At 40.0% G+C, this 14,870-nt stretch overlaps 1 long non-coding RNA gene across 2 annotated transcripts in view; it reads right to left on the reverse strand.

Annotated features, from left to right (window-relative positions):
• LOC123831220 overlaps window positions 1-14,870 on the reverse strand; it is an 82,694-nt gene that overhangs the window by 4,009 nt on the left and 63,815 nt on the right. For both annotated transcript variants that reach the window (XR_006787876.1, XR_006787877.1), the window contains exons 2-3: window positions 8,332-8,431; window positions 265-381 (exon numbers count right to left, since the gene is read on the reverse strand). This is a non-coding gene — a long non-coding RNA (uncharacterized LOC123831220). The remainder of the gene's footprint in view (window positions 1-264; window positions 382-8,331; window positions 8,432-14,870) is intronic.

The raw sequence follows: 14,870 nt of genomic DNA on the forward strand, positions 1-14,870 counted from the left end.
GGCTCTTATCTGCTATAGAGAAAAAATATTGAATCGAGAGAGGACTAGTTATAATTCGGTGAGCAGTAAATACATCTCTGAGGGAGGACATTCAAGCTGAAACCTAAAGGAAAATCAGCAAAACTCACTTTGCAAACCAAGCCTGAGCCTACTGTTTATCACCAGTAGCTGGCTTCTGATATGGTACCCTTAATCCAGCAAGGACTTTGCTATTATTTCAACTTTTTAAATACACACATACGCAAAAAAACCTTTTAAACACACACTATTCTCTGTTAAGTCGGGAGCTGCTGTGTCTCTGAGGTGATGCCTTATAATGCAAGACGAGCGTCAGCTGGGGCTGAAGACTGCTGAACATCAAATCTTTCCGAACAGCCATTTCTGGAAAACATAAATCATCCCTTTAATGATGGATGTTAACATGGCAAGAATTCATTCTTTACCTCATGCTCAGTAATTCTCAGCTGCCATTTCACCGCCTTTACCCTTTCTGAAACTCCGGGCGGGTTTTGGAGACTCGGGAAAGCCTCCTAAGTCATTGGGAAGCTCCTTCACTGTTTGGTAATGGTTTGTCAAGGATTTCCCTCCAAATGGATGGGCCATGGCGGTAGGAATCTCCTGGCTCCCATGGCTCTGAGAAGGCAGCCAGAAAGAAATCTCTTTTCCTAAAACAAGCCCTTTTCCTAAATTGGCTGGATCTGACCAGGCTGGCTGTGGCGGGGAGGGGTGTCTAGGATTACAAACAAGACCACAGAGCTAAATCTGCTCTGAGATTAGACAGACATTTTTCTATCAAGGAAGTGAGTGCAAGAAAGAGCCAATAAAAATTCTATTACTAGGGCGTCTTCTTGTCTTCTTTCATTCCTATTAGTCTATTTATTCCATGGAAATTGTTACCTTTAGGGTGATTATGTACACACCCTGGTATAATGATGGCCACACCTGCATATGAAATACTATCACTTTGTATGCATGCTTTGAAAAGACCAGCCAAATTTATGGAAAGCCTTGGTGCAGAAAGAAACTGATATCTTTGGGAATTGTTAAATTATTTGACTTTTCCACAGGAAAAAGAGAAGCTTGTCTTCTGTGCTTTGATGTTGTACAAAAGGAAAAGATACAGCTAATTTTGTTGCAATATTAGATTATCCAGGATTGTTTATTTTCCCTGGCTTCTCTGACCAGTCAAAAAGGATCTGCAATCCTAGTTTGCACTGAGTATGTTCATTTTCAATTCCTAGGCTCTCCACAGACTGGGAACGGTGTCTTTGCAGAAGTTTGCATGGAAAGTGGTTGGTGCATTCTGCCTTAAACAGACTTGGGACATTACAGACAAGGACTGAGATCTTTCCCAGGGCTGTTTCCCATATTCAGAGCATGTGTCGTAATCAGTGACCTGGGGATTTGATTTAATCTTCCACTCTCTCAGGCCCCAAAATACCAAGTCCACTTCTTGCAACACACAGAGTCAAATTTTAATAGGCTTGTCCTGGTGCCATATCTAGGACTGGAATCAAGTTTGACATTCAAAACAAGGTTCAAGTCACCATAGCTCCTATAGAATGACTAAGGCCATTAAAAGTTGAATGAGGATTTGTGTCGCCAAAAAGGGCAGACAGGTTTTTTTAGGTCTCTCCTTTTTTCAGACAACACTCTGTGAGTACAGTAACTGGGACATGGTTTACTTGACTAGAGGTGAAAGCACTGAGTCATCCCTTGTAGCATGAACACCCTAAGGATTGGGGAGGCTGGGGACAGGCACCCTGAAATGCAGTGGCCTTTTAACTTTGGGTTCACATCTGCTTAAACCTCACAGGTGAAACCTTACAGGTGTATGAATAGAGCCCCACATCTCCAGTAATTTCAAATTGCTACAGGTTATATGGCAGTGGGGACTTACTCAGAGCCAGGGTAGCCCCTTGAAGAGTTAGGGACAGCCTCAGGCTTGAAGGCTTAGGCATTTGTTTCTCCTACTTCTCTGGTTTTCAGCAGCCTCATCTGTAAATTTTAGATGATATAATATCTGCTGCCCAGGGAGGTTCTGATTGTTATCTCAGATATTATAACTTTCCTTTTCTTCCCTTCATTCATTTGGAAAGTAGTATTTTGGAAGAAGATTGGGAAAAAATCTTCTAAGGCTAGAAAACAGATAAATTCCCTAGAAAGTATTGTTAAAATATAAATAACACATCTGTATTATATATATGCATATACAAATATAAATATACAAATAATTGTGCTCACAGCTTCTCATTTCCCCTTCTCAAGGCTCCTGTAGTCTGGAAATTATAGTCATCACATTTTGCAGATGGGAAAATTAAGGTTCAAGCAAGTTCATCAACTTGCCAGAAGTCTTAACCTTTGATCACTGCTACCTCTGAAACCGGGTTAGTCTCATTGCCAAGGTTGTACTTTTCTATAGGCTCAAATTCCAATTGGTGAAAGGAGATTGTATATTCTAATGAAAACCTAAAAGGGTAGCCAAGTCAGATGGCAAAGATGGGTGGTCCTCAAATACAACCGCATCTAAGAGAAATGTGGGATGCTTGTTAAAGAGCCCAGGACTCGGCCCTGGAGTTTCTGACTCATGGTTTCAGGGCAGGGCCTAGAAGCAGCATTTTAACAACAGCACTCCCCAACCTTCTGTTGCCAGGGGTGTTGGGTTTAGGCGGACCAAGGATCACAGAAACAAGGCGCGGAGACACTATCTGTTCATGTCCTACTTCCATGCCACACAAATAGGACACAACAAAATAGCAGCTTACTGTTTTGGAAATGGCACTGGTGTTAAGACCACACAGAGCCCCACTGCGAGTTCTCCACACATCTGAGCGCTCTGATCTCACAGGCGCTGCTGAAAGCCAGGGCCGGCTCTGCCCAATGCAGCCACCTTGCTGAGGGTTTCCCACAGCACGAGGAATCATTCTGAGCTGGAAGGAGTGTAATAACTCCCACAATGTGTCCAGTACCTAGGGCATACACTAACGAGAATAGCTGGACTCAGTTTCTGTTGAACTTCATAGATTTCTGGATTTTTCTTTTTTTTCTAGAAAATTTTTAAAAGAATATTGATTCACTTGAACTCCAGAAGCTCTGATTATGAAGCTCCTATTCATTCCAGGCAACCTGGAACTTGCTGACATCACCTGAGAATCAAAGATATTGAGGGACCTGCCTGTAGGCAGGGCTTCTGCAGATCTACCTGAACTGACCTGAACAGCCCAGACCATTGTCTCCCAAAGAACCTGTTTTAAAATGCAGGAGCTAATGGCCTGCTCCTCCCCAAGGACAGTCCACTGAAGACTCTTAGGTCCATGGACCTCAGACTCTGGCCGAATCAGAGTCCCCTGGAGCTGGTTCCAACACCAACTGCTGGCTCTGCCCCCACAGACTCAGACTCCAGAGGTCTAGTGTGGGGCCCAGCAACCTGCATTTCTCACCAGCTCCTAGGAGATGCTGATGCTGCTCATCTCAGAATACCACTCAGAGAACCATTGCCTTATGATGCATTGGGTGCATCAATTGTGCACCCAAATCTATACCTTTAAACGTCCATAGGAGAAAATAAACACCAGTCCTTTGCCTCAGTTCTACCTGGGGAAGAAAAGGCTTACTGAATTAATTTCCTTTAACTACATTTCTATAAGTGTGCTTGGATGAGGATAATTTTAGAAAATAAAACTGTGACTACATGGAGGGAACTAAGCTCCTAAAGGTTCACTTTTGCGTCATGTGTGGCCTGTCACTACAGAGGTTCTGAAGACACACTTGAGACTTGTCCTCACTCCATGCCTGGTTGCCAGGACAACCATGAATGAATTGCCTGTTTTTAATCCAAACACGAGGAGGTCTCCATTAATGAGACAATGCACACTTTGGAATATAGTTCTTGTAAGGCTTCTCCAGGTGTGGATTATTTAATATGTGCTAGTGCTTCAAAAATAAAATAGCATATACTTGATTCTGATAAATCTTTCAGTATTTCCTGAGTGTACAGTTAGGGGAAAGGGTCTATGAAATTTAGAGACCTCTCTTCATCCTATGATTGAACAGCCCCTCTGGTCTGGACTCTGAAACTTCTCACAAAGGGTGGTGGAACTTCTTTTGTCATTTTGATCCATTTCTTTTCCTCATTGAATTGAGAGAGAAAAAAAAGCATCAATTTGTTGTTCCACTTATTGAATCATTCATTGGTTGATTCTTGTATGAGCTTTGACAGGGGATTGAACCCACAACCTCAGCATATGGGGATGATGCTCTAAGCAACTGAGCTACCAGCCAGAGCACTTTGGTCAGTTCTTTAAACAACTTGGGATAGGTATAGTAGGGTATGATGATTTCAAAATTCTAGATTAAAAAAAAAGTTTGGCTACTGATGTACTGAAAATGTAACTGTTTCCTACCCCAGGACTGGACGAAGGGCACCTTATTGGGCCCCGGACGTAATAAGCATTCTCTGCTAGTGTTGTCTTTTTACTTGAAGAAAGTAGCGTGAAAACAGGTTTAGACTGTGACCAGACATTCTATAAAAAGATTGTCATTTCAACACTTGGCATCATAACTTTGAAATGTCATGAAGTGGTCATTGGTGGGGCAGACGGTCCTGTCATTTGCAAACTGTACTGCCAGGCCACATTTTGTACACCATTGTGGGCAATTGACCTGGAAAATGAACAAAGTGAGGGTGGGCATTCTCAGTCTCAAAATGTAAAGCTCTATCCCCATGCAGGAAAATATACTGTTTCTTAATTTGCAAACAGATTACATTGTCCTTAAGAATTAATATTTGTCCATAAGAAAAGGGTGTATAGTCATGTGTTTGTTCCAATACTTGAAGAGTTAGAATTTCTTTTTTTGCAAGTGAAAGAACCATTCTTCCTCACTGAAGCTGGGTTAAGAAAAAAAGAAGAAGGTAAAGTTATTAGTTTTTGTTACTTGCAAAATACTGAGTATTCTAAATGTAGGTGCAGTGTGTTCAAGAGCACAAATAAAGTCAACAGCATGATATTCCTATCTCCTCATTTCTTGGTTCTCCTTTCATTACTGGAAATGCTAAGCAATACTCTGATTTTAAAAGCTGAGATCAAATGTCCACCTCTTAACCGACTGCTGAGTTCCATGCTCCTCCAGACCACGTAAGAGGAGAATAAGCAGAGCTGAATTTGAGTAAGCAAAGTAAAGATCAGAGTTATTGTAGGAAAAGGAGAAATTAACAGAGAAATGCAAAGAAGAGCTACTATAATTGGATAACAATGAATGACCATTGGGAAAAATGAGGAGATGGGAAGACCTTACTCACTCAGCTGGGGACTGGATTTGGGGAACCAAAAATATCCTGAAGCAGTGTGCTTTAAAAACCTCCATTTCTCTAGCATTATTGTGGATTAAAATTTCTAGCTTCTGGCAAATGTGAGCTATTTTGTCTTAAGATTTTGTTGCTGGATAAAAGGAAGTAGATAAGGTGTGAAGATCATATTTCATGGTGTTATCTTTATAGAGTTAGATTCAACTAGGCAAACTTCCCCTTCCTTTCCTATCTTATGCAGTGAGATAACTTTCCTTGTTTTCTTAATATTATTTTCTTAAGGAATAGCAAGTTTGTGTTATACTTCCTTGGTTACAGCTCCAGTCATGAGATTCTACCACTTACTTAGCCTGTGACCTTAATAAAGTTATTTAAACTTCCTGGACCTCAGAGACTTTCCCGTAAAATGAAGACGTTAGCAACACAATCCCAAAGTCTTCTAAATAAATCAATGTAGTAGGAATCCAAGCTTCAGCCTATAGTATGTCCCCTCTTAGTATTCAGACATGACAAGATGTGTCTGGGAAATCAGGCTCTGGAGAACCCTAAGGGGAGAAAAATCCAGAGAGAATGAACCAGAATCATGGTCTGTACCACCTGGATTTTCTCTCATACTCCAGCTTCCAAGAGACTCATCTGAAAACCCTTTATAAACAGAGAAGCTATGCACAAAACCCAAAAGACATGCCTGCTAAATTGCTGTAAAAATGCCTAAGTCCAGTGGGAAGGGAGTCTGCCTTTCCTCTTTCCCATCATGTCACACCATGCACCTTGGCACGCTGAAGTCTCTAGAACATCTGCTCTGACTAAATGCACAAATGGACAAAAAAAAATCCCTCTAGATGAAAACTTGCAAGCAGACTCTGCCAATCAACTTTTCAAAAATCTTAGGATATGAATTTCTAGTGAAATATAATGGATTGAAAAGACACATTCAACTCTGCTTCTTCCCCAAACACCACTGAATGACAGAAAGGAATTTTCTGAAGGCCCATAAGGAAAAAAAATGGAAATAGAGTTGCCTGCAACTGAATTCAACAAGCTGCAAAGTAAGAGTGACTGGTAACTGACTTAGAAAGGAAAGACGAAGAACCATATTTTCAGTACAGAGGCCCCAGCCACTCAGATTACTATGGTACTGGCTATCTCTGGAAGTGGGGTGAAGGTGAGACTGAAATTAGAATGATTTTTGTTTAGTATTCCCTTTCATTCAGGGATATACCACAGTTTATTTAACTCTAATGTTATACAATTAGTCATTTCATTTTTTAAAATGTTACACAAAATACTACACAGAACATCTTAGCAATCAAATTCTGCATGATTCTCTAATTATTTCCTTAGGATAAAATTCTGGATGTGTTCTTCCTTCAAAGGCTATAAACATGTTTGAGGCTTTGATAAATGCCACGCACTCTGGCCAACACTAGGGATCACCATCTTTTTTAGACTTTGACAGTCTGATGTGTAAAAATCGTATCACTCTTCAATTCATATGCCATCTATTGATAATGAGGTTTAAAGCATTAAATATGTTTATTGGGCTTTTATATTTTATTTTTTGAAAATTGCTGTGCATACCCTTTGCTTATTTGTTTCTTGGGTAGCTTTCCTTATCCTCACTAATTTGTATTAACTCTTCATATAATAAAAATGCCTGTTGCTTATATGTAATAAATGATAGTTTCCTCTGCCCTCTTTTGCCATTTGTTTTTAAAGTTTAACTCGAAGAATGTCTGTGCTTTACATATCTCTTTTCCTAACAGTGGTAAAAGGTATCATTTTGTTTGAATGCAAATAAAATGTTGAGCTTGAAAAGAAGAGTTTTGTCAATGAGAGGGCAGCACGAAGTTTCAGGGATCTGGAGTGGAGATGTGGGTAAAGGAGAGACATTAAATATCATTGGTCCATTTCAGTTAGGAAAGACCAGAAAGTAATCAGAATATTATGTTTTCTGCAGTTGTTAACTAAATCGCTGAAAAATCTGATTAGGTTACAAAAGACATTTAACTATTTTTTCTGCCACAAATGAACATATCAAATAGATTGAGGGGTCTATTTACTGAGAGGATCTGGCCTAAACACCAACAGTAGCAGAAGAATACTGGCAGCTGAAACTAACAGAAAGCCCAATGTAAACTATTCTAACTATAAGGACATTTCTCTTTTTACATAATTGAAAGTCTGGGTTTCAACACCATCATCAAGGACCCAGGAGTCTTCGATCCCTCTGCATCCTCAGTGTGTGGTTCAGGTTCTTGGGCTGGGAAGCTCATGTTTGCAATTGAGTCCCTAGGTCAGAGATCAAAAGCACCTAAGTCTGTTCTCAGAGACTCATCAGCAGACATCCCGTCAGGACTCCCTGTCTGTGAGCACTTCAGGGTCAAGGGGTTGAGAACACCAATTCATTGAGATCACTCAGCTTCACCCTTGTGGGGCTGGTGGAGATTCCAGCCTCTCCTGAAGAACCTGACTGCTTATATGAGGGTGAGCAAAACAGAGGTTCTGTTAGCAAGGAAGGAATGGGAGAATGCATTTGGGGAGAGAGCCAAGAATAGAGACCTCGATGCCAAAGTCAATAATAAATAAAAGTGGATCCTAAAAAAAGTTACAAGTGGGTGAAAATCTGTCCTACCTTGAATTTCCATAACCTAGCACCTCTGGATAAAAATATGACTTCAGCTGGAGTCCAGGGCACGATGTGCTCTTACTTTATGGAGCAAATATGTTCCCCCATATTCATTCACTCAACTGTAAGCTGAATTTTGGTGAAGTGAGCCTAATTTTCCTGTCATTTATTTTATAAAAAACCTCTCCCACCCTTTTCTGTAGTCTGAACTTAGTCTATAGGACATGATTAAGAAACTGATCAGGTCCATAAAATACTGGACAGTAGTATCATCCATCCTTCTGGAAAAGTTTTGTGACTATGAACACCGTTTTCCTGACCCACCATCTGTCCTTCTTCAGCTCATCACTTTCATCCAAACTCCACAGACCTTTGATATGTCGGACTCCACACTTACCATTTCTGTCCTTAACTCCCATCCTCTCCTCTAGTCCAAGTACGCAAAGCGTCTGGTAGATCTTGTGGTAGTGTTACACCGACCCTCAGCATTGCACCACCTGATGGGACAAGAAAGTTCAGACTGACTAGGAACTAGGGCAAGCAGAGGTCCATTTATCTCTCAATGATCTTTTGTCTGAAGGATTTGGGTTTTATAATTAATGTTGTGCTCAGTTTATTACCTTGAGAAGTGAGGAACCTGTGAGTAAAACAAAGCTTATTTGTCATATAAAGCATCACATGTAGCCACTAAAGAGTGGAGCTTCAAAGTTAAAAAAGAAAACCCAGTGGACTAGCAAACAGCTTATAGGGAGAATAATATAATAATAAAGAAATAGTAATACAAGAATAAACTCTGCGTTTTGTGTCCTCACAATTGTAAACTTACTTTTGCCCTACATGGTATAATGTCTAATTACTGGGTTGTACACCTGAAGCTAATACAATATTGTATGTCAACTGTAATTAAAACATAAAAAAAATATTTAAATTTAAAAAATCTTCTGAATGAGCTCAGTTTGCAATGCTATATCACAATGTGCAAACAACTTTAAAGTTGAATGGGAAATTTAAATTTAAATTTGGATTTGATCTGCAAAAGACAATAAATTTCACTCTTCTGAAACTGAGTAACTATCTGATAGAAAAGACTCAGAACTACAGGCAAAAGTAGGTTTACAGTTGTTTGTATGGAAAATAATACTATTATTAATAAATAGTATAAGAATAAACTCCATTTTACTTATTCACAAGTGTAAACCTACTGTTCTACCATGTATAACTTACTAAGTGATAACCCCAATAAATCTAGTACCCATCTGATGCCATACATAGTCATCAGTATATTATTGACTATATTCCCTGTGCTGCATTTTACATTCCCATGACTATTCTGTTACTACTAATATGCACTTCTTAATTCCTTACCTTTTCGCTCATCTCCCTAACCTCCTACCCATCTGGCAACTGTCAAAAATGTTCTCTGTATCTATCAGTCTGTTTCTCTTCTGCTTGCTTGTTTATTTTGTTTTTTAGATTATACATATAAGTAAAATCACATGGCATTTGTCTTCCTCTGTGTGATTTATTTCACTTAGCACAATACCCTCTAGGTCCATCCATGTTGTTGCAGAGGGCAAGATTTCATTTCTTTTTATGGCTGAGTCATATTCCATTGTATATATGCATCACTTCTTTATTCATTCATCTTATGATGCACACTTAGGTTGCTTCCAAATCTTGGCTATTATAAATAATGCTGCAATGAACCTATGGCTATATGTCTTTTTGATTTGGTGTTTTGGATTTCTTTGGATAAATACCCAGAAGTGGAATTGCTGGGTCTTTCTTTGTCTCTTGTTATACAGCTTTGTTTTAAAGTCTATTTTGTCTAATATAAGTATTGCTATCCCAGCTTTTGTTTGTTTCCATTTTTATGAAATATCTTTTTCCATCCTTTTACCTTCAGTCTATGTGTGTCTTTCAATCTGAAATGTGTCTCTTGTAGACAACATATGTAAGGGTCTCATTTTGATATCCATCTGGCTTTCATATGTCTTTTGATGGGAGCATTTAATCCATTTGCATTTAAAATAATTATTGATAGATATGCATATACATACATTGCCATTTTATTATTTATATTATTTATTTTTGTTCTTCTTAAACACAACCCTTTAACAATTTTGTAATATTGGTTTGGTGGTGATGAATTTCTGTAGCTTTTTCTTGTCTGAGAAGTTCTTTATCTGTCCTTTGATTCTGAATGACAGCTTTGCTGGGTAGACTAATCTTGGTTGTAGGTCCTTGCTTTTCATATTTTCAATATTTCTTGCCAGTCCCTTCTGGCCTGCAAAGTTACTGTTGAGAAATCACCTGACAGTCTTACAGTAGCTTCCTTAAAGATAACTTAGTGCTTTTCTCTTGCTGCTTTTAAGATTCTCTCTGTCTTTAACTTTTGGCATTTTAATTATGATGTGTCTTGGTGTGGGTCTCTTTGGGGTCATCTAGTTTGGGACTCTCTGTGCTTCCTGGACTTGTATGTTTATTTCCTTCACTGGGTTAGGAAAGTTTTCTGTCATTATTTTTTCAAATAGGTTTCCATTCCTTGCTTTCTCTTTATCTTCTGGCACCCCAACAATATGAATGTTGGTACACATGAGGTTGCCCCAGAAGTTTCTTATCTTACCTTTATTTTTGGATTACTTTTTCTTTTTGCCATTCTGATTGGGTGTTGTTTTTTGCATCCTTATATTTCAAATTGCTGATTTGATTCTCTGTAAACTATTAGTCTACTGTTTATTCCCTATATGTTATTCTTCATTTCAGTTAGTATATTCTTCATTTCTCACTGGTTCTTTTGTATGATTTCCATGTCCTTTTTTATGCTGTTGAAGTCCTCATTAAGTTCCTTGAGTATCCTTGTAACCAGTGTTTTGAACTCTGCATCCAGTAGATTGCTTGTCTCCATTTTGTTGAGTTCTTTTTCTGGAGTTTTGTTCTTTTATTTGGGCCATGTTTCTTTGTCTCCTCATTTGGGCAGCCTCCCTGTATTTGTTTCTATGAATTAGGTAGAGCTGGTCTACCTCCTGAACTCAGTAGAGTGGCTAATATAGTAGGTGTCCTGTTGGGTCCAGTGGCCCAGCCTCCCTGATCACCCAAGCTGGCACTCCAGGTGTACCGCAGCCCCCCTGCCCCGCCCCGCAACGTGGGCTGTGTATGTTCTTCTGTTGTAGTTGAGCTTGATTGATGTTGGCACATTTATGGAAGGGATTTATCCCCAGGCCAATTAGCTGCAAGGACAGACAGTGACCAGCAACCATTGTGGAAGATAAGCTGTGCAGTGGCCCACTTCATGAAACAGGACTTACTTCAGCAGGGCTCTTGTGCCCTCTGAGTGTATCCCTTGTAGAGGTAGTTGGCTGGTGCTTCGATGTTGTTTGAAGCTATCCACCAGGTACACTGGCTTTGGGCTTCCCAGGAGGTGTAGATCAAGGTCACCCACCACCTGTGCTCTGCCCGGGGCCACCCTGCATGTGCTACAAAGCAATCTGAAGATGATTGCTACTTGTGCTGGCCTTGGAGTTGTAAGGGATAGGCCAAGCTATGAACTAAGTCTGGCTGCTGCTAGAGCTAGGCCTGGAGCCACTTAGCGAGAGGTGAGGGGCACATTGAGGCCAGATGCTGCTTGTTTGAGAGATTTTAGGAAAGCCTGAGACATGAGCCAAGATAGGCCAATTATGTGGAAAAGCCACTGGAAATAGCTTGAGTTAGGCCTGCAAGTTGGGTGGGGCAGGGTCTCAGGGAATTACCAGAGCAGGATAAACAATGTTAGCCAGGTTGATAGATATTCAAATATGGCATCTTCCAGAAGGCTCTATGGGAACAGAGCCCAGAAAGGAATAATGGCCTCTTCCAGCACTTCTGTTGGGAAGAAAGCTGCCTCTGCAGCTCTTACCTGAATGCCAGAGAACTCGGTTCCCCCGTGTATGTCCCTGGTGATCTAGCACTGGAACTCAGAGCAAGTAAGTCTGAGGAAGTCCATGTATGAGCTCTTTAGGAGAAATGCCTGGGACTCCACTAGCCCCCCGTCTTACTCAGCAACAATCCAAGCTGGTTTTTACAGCCATAAGTTATGGGGAATTCTCTTTCCAGCTCTGGAACCCTAGGCTGGGGGTTCTCATGGGGGCTGAAACTCCTTGCTCCTCAGGAAGGACCTCTGTGTGAGCGATATCTCTCCCAATGTTTGTCCACCACATGTGGGTGTGGGACCAGACCATTCCATAGCTCTACCTCTCCTACCAGTCTCAAGGTGGCTTTTTCTTTATATCTTTTTTTGTAAAACTTCTCTTCAGCTAGATTTCAGGCAGTCCTGAAGGATGGTTGTTATGTTCTGTAGTTTAGTTATAATTCTGATGTGGTTGTGTGTCGATTTGAGTACCTCATTTACCTATGTTGCCATCTCGACTGGAACCCCACTCAGTCAGCGTATTAAGAAATATTAGGAACAACTTATATACTCATCATATATTTAAGAGCTATATCATAAATGAGATTTCTTTATTGGCCAAAAAAATTTCATGTAATTTATACCATCACCTTTCTGTGAATAACTAATAAATTTTCACATTAGTTCTTATGTAATTGTCAGTTTTATACATTAAAAGACCTTCAATATCATGTGATTCAACCTACAACATCTGTAACTTATCCATTTTCCATATCATTACCAACCAGTCTGAAAAATGTAAAGTATAAAGACCAAGCCTTAGTAAAAAAGATTATTTCTATACCATAAGTTAAGTTTCAAAAGATGCTATCAACAAAAGACTAGTTAATCTCATTGCATTAAGTTGGATCTGTCAATATGAAAGCTACATTTTCTGCTTAAGTTTGGTATGTTTTAAAAGCAATTCAAACTTCAGTAAACTTCAAAATACTTTCTGTTGCATATGCCACATGTTTTACAATATAATAATTTTCTCATATTTGCCTGACCAACCAGGTTATAAGATGTAAAATGAAAATAACCCCCAACCTTCATTCTCTCAAACAGCTGAATTATAAAGATGTCTCATTGTCTCAGGCTTTGAATCAATTCATCAGGGGTGTTGTTTGCCATTTTCAGATTCTTTTCCACTGTATTTTCAGAAGGGTATTAATTAATTTTTCATTATAAACTAAACAAATTTTAATAACTCTTCCCCAGCTAGGTAGATTTCTCTTTCGCCTGTGAAGATGTAATTTATATGATGTGTTAGGAGCATTTAAATAATCAGACTTAAATCTGGTTTGCCAAAAGATCTTTGTAGCTGTGCTCCAGCAGACACTAAGCTCTATGAGATCAGTTATTGAAACTATTTTGCTCTTTGTTATACATGCAGAACCAGTTCAGGACCTGACCCAGCATAGATATTTAAAGTATTTATTTAAACCAAATCAGAACTTTTCTATGGTTCTACAGTAAAATCACTGGTCAAGTCAATCTCTTTTCTTCATGTAAGTTGAAGTATATGAAATGGTTATAGATCAAGAATTGAACAATAGCAATTTCACATGGTTCAACTTAATAAGAAATCTAGGACCAGAAAGGTTAAGGTTATAAATTTACCTGAAATCAGGACACATGCTTTTCTGTGTAACCCAATTATCAAGAAACAAGAGGTCGAAGCATGCTGTTGCTATAACAGTGGCATGACTGATCATCTATGTGCTATTTATAGTTTGTACACGACAGCATGCAGTATGTCACCATGAGAAGTCCATAGTCCAGCAACCCTGAACGGCTGCTTGACTTTCAGGGAGGTGCCAGCCTGACTCACTTGGCTCAGCCTGGCTGGATACCAGATGTGCTGCCCCCACCTCAGTGCGGATATAATGCTGGCAGAGCCAGCATCTGGCTGTGGAGCACTCTCTGCAGCATCACCACTGACATGCCTAGAATTACAGAGACTGTAGGGGTCACTTGTCCTTTCTACACCTTCATTGTAAGGATGAGGAAATTGAATGTGGAAAACGCAGGTTGCTCAAGAGGACATAGTTGCCTCACAGTCACGTAGCTTGCTTGCCCAGGGGTAAGTGTGGTCCATTTTGCTGAGGAGCTCAGATTCTTCACAGATCTTTCAGGGAGTGAGATTCTTACCTTACAGGCTCGAAGAGACCACAGACCTGGTGACCATCTAGTCAGCAGGATCTGCTTGTTTCGGTAACAGCCTACCTATGGGTTCTTTCTTCTGACCCACATGCTCTCTCTGAAGACACTCCTGTGGCTCCAGCCAACTGCACTGGGGGAGGAAAGCTCATCCTGAGGAAGTGCTGCCTCAGTAATCAAAGTGACTTTCTGAAACTTAGAACAGTTTTGTTGTTTCTTGTCTTGTACCTCAAGCTTCTGTGAATCTCCTGTGGATCTTCTGGTTCATGTTCGTTGGGCTTGGGTGTCCCAGCTCAGTCTGATATCTGAGATATGTGGCTGCAAGTCTTTTCTCACCTGCCTGGCCTTATCTGTTCACCTTATTTTTCTGATTTGTGTTCTTTGGGTTTTCCCCCAATGCTGAGTCATCATCTTTCTCTAACCCTCATATCTACTGAAACCCTTTAGGTTTCCCAGGCCTTCAGCTTTGCTTCTGACTTCTTGTTGCTGTCTTCACTGCAACCTAAGGTCCGGGGAACACCAGCTGTATCACTCACAGAAATGTCTTCTTTTATAGTGCATCTTGATTTCTGTTCCTCCCTTGTAAGCTCAGCCCCACCAAGACACATAGTGAAAACAAGGGGGTGTTTAGTGATTACTAACAATACCTTAAATTTACATTACACTCTCTAGTTTATGAAACACTTATCATATCTATACAAAAACCTTCAGAGTGTCCTAAAATCCTAGAGTGAGAAGGATATTACAGGGTTTCTTTCCTAATGCTGGGTGCAGATGGAGAGCAGATTTGAGATAATTAGGAAAAAATTCCAATTTATTGACTCCACCCTGAAAATTTGAGCAAGTGG

This window comes from Phyllostomus hastatus, unplaced genomic scaffold, assembly GCF_019186645.2.
Source record: "Phyllostomus hastatus isolate PE091 unplaced genomic scaffold, TTU_PhHast_1.1 phas_scaffold_1674, whole genome shotgun sequence".
Classification (NCBI taxonomy): Eukaryota; Metazoa; Chordata; class Mammalia; order Chiroptera; family Phyllostomidae; genus Phyllostomus; species Phyllostomus hastatus.